The sequence below is a fragment of the Penaeus monodon genome, chromosome 17, assembly GCF_015228065.2.
Source record: "Penaeus monodon isolate SGIC_2016 chromosome 17, NSTDA_Pmon_1, whole genome shotgun sequence".
Taxonomy (NCBI): domain Eukaryota; kingdom Metazoa; phylum Arthropoda; class Malacostraca; order Decapoda; family Penaeidae; genus Penaeus; species Penaeus monodon.
Window position 1 is genome coordinate 46,344,533 of NC_051402.1, and position 2,500 is coordinate 46,347,032.

The window sequence follows — 2,500 nt, forward strand, 5'->3', positions numbered from 1 at the left end:
AAAGAGAGAGAGATAATAAACCTCTTCGTCGGCGTTCGTGTTTGTCTTGAGTCCGTAACGAAGTAATGTTACTGAAACGTTATTGAAAGTAACGAAGTAATGTTAACGAAACGTCATTGAAAGTAACGAAGTAATGTTACCGAAACGTCATTGAAAGTAACGAAGTAATGTTAACGAAACGTTATTGAAAGTAACGAAGTAATGTTAACGAAACGTCATTGAAAGTAACGAAGTAATGTTACCGAAACGTCATTGAAAGTAACGAAGTAATGTTACCGAAATGTCATTGAAAGTAACGAAGTAATGTAATTGAAACGTTGGCGACTATCACAAGGGCTCGCGAGAGGATGGTTTTCGACGGGTCGTTAAGGCTGAAATTTGGCTTGTTAGCATTATTAACATGCGTAGTTTACTGTTCATTATATTTTGTGTGTGTGTGTGTGTGTGTGTGTGTGTGTGTGTGTGTGTGTGTGTGTGTGTGTGTGTGTGTGTGTGTGTGTGTGTGTGTGTGTGAGAGAGAGACCTTCTCTCTCTCTCTCTCTCTCTCTCTCTCTCTCTCTCTCTCTCTCTCTCTCTCTCTCTCTCTCTCTCTCTCTCTCTCTCTCCCTCCCTCCCTCCCTCCCTCCCTCCCTCCCTCCCTCCCTCCCTCCTTCCCTCCTTCCCTCCCTCTCTCTTAGTGTGTGTGTATGTGTATATGTATGTGTATACCCACACACACTCATTAATCAGTGCTTCGGCACAGTGGCTGAAAATGAATGGCTGGGGTTACACGGATCAATACCAGTAATGTACCATGATTACGTACCTTTAATACCGCCTGGCCACGGGTCCCCTGTTGTACCGTCGGATGGAGCTCTTTCAACCCTCATTTCCCTCTATGCTTTTCTGTTTCCTTTATTCCCACTTCAGTACAGGCCCGGCTTTTATGTGACTCTTTTTTTTTTTTTTTTTTTTTTTGGGGGGGGGGGGGGCAGAGAGAGAGAGAGAGAGAGATGAAAAAAAAGATGAGCAAGACCGAGGATATTGCATATTGTTTCTGCGTTATTGCTGTGGGTATTTTCTTTTCTTTTCTTTCTTTCTTTCTTTCTCTCTCTCTCTCTCTCTCTCTCTCTCTCTCTCTCTCTCTCTCTCTCTCTCTCTCTCTCTCTCTCTCTCTCTCTCTCTCTCTCTCTCTTCGTCTCCCTCACCTTTCCTCCCTCCCGCCCTCCCTCTCTTTCTAATGGATCACGTTGCCACCATCTTTTTCGGACTTTTATTCTTCTAACCTAAAATTCATTCCATTGAGACTGCTTTTCATACCCACGGTCGTTATAGAACCTCACTTTTGTAACTCATTATAAGACTCGTAAACACCCAGCTCGGCGTCGCGCGTGTGTTGGAAATTAATAAGTCATTATAGCGGATCGTGTAGTCTTACGGGGCCGCTTTGGGTTACTGGGATCGAATCAACGTCAAGGTAGCGATCTGTGACGATAACATGTTATTGCATCGGGTTTTAGTAGACGCGGGAGGCATTTCCATTTATTTATTGTCTGTAGGTGTTGATGCACTGGATGTGAGGGCATGCGCGCCCCAAGGTGTTCTCATGTTCTCGTGTTCTCAGATCGTTTGGTCCGAAGATGAGTCTGTTGAATCTTTTGTTGGTTTAAACTTTTATCTATAATATATGCATCGATATGTCCACGTTAAGGCACTAGTCTCGTGATTGCAGTGTATTAAAGTGAACACATCGATGCTTATTTTATAGAGGAAAGTTTTAACTAACAAAACATCTAATAAACGCATTATCGGGCGATTGGTATGAGAACATCTTTGGCTGCTCATGCCTTCAATACTTAACTTGCAATGTTACATTCTTAATTATTAAAGATCTTGTCGTTAGGGATATATTCCAAAAGGAAGTAAAAAAAAAAAAAAACTTGGCCTTCGTTGTCGGTAAGTCCTTCAATCCCCAATTGCCTTCGGGATATTCCAAAGCTAAGGTCCCTCCGCGCATCCATTAGGGGAGTCCTTAGAAGGCGCCACGGGAGAGTGAAGCTCAAATAACAAGATCCTGTAGAAACTCTGAGGAAATTGAAGTCATTAGGATACCTTTTACAAGATAACTTTAGAGTCTCCTTTTTCATTACGTAGGGTATTTTGTGATTGCACGCCAGTTATCCGCCCTTTGTCATCTTAGAGTGCGAGTGGGTGTAGAGGAGAGGATTTTACGAGAACTCAGCATCTTGTTCAAGTGGATGAGGAGGAAGAAGGAATTAAGTAGAATATGGGAAAGAAAGAAAAAAAAGGCGGAGAATGAACCCTGACGAACGAAAAAAGAAGACAGAAAATTGGAAACGCGACGTAGAGTTTGATTTTTAAAATGCAATTAAACTAGTGAGAAAAGTGAATGTGTGACCTAATTCCGTGTGTGCTCTCATATATATAAAAAAAAGAACGGGAACTTAAGAAAAAATACACAAGTAAAAGAAACAAAGGATAATGAGTCAAATTAAGATTA

The 2,500-nt window shown here is 41.8% G+C and overlaps 1 protein-coding gene across 5 annotated transcripts in view; it reads left to right on the forward strand.

Annotated features, from left to right (window-relative positions):
* Positions 1–2,500, forward strand: part of LOC119583821 (RING finger protein 150-like) — a 121,070-nt gene that overhangs the window by 105,456 nt on the left and 13,114 nt on the right. The window lies entirely within an intron of this gene.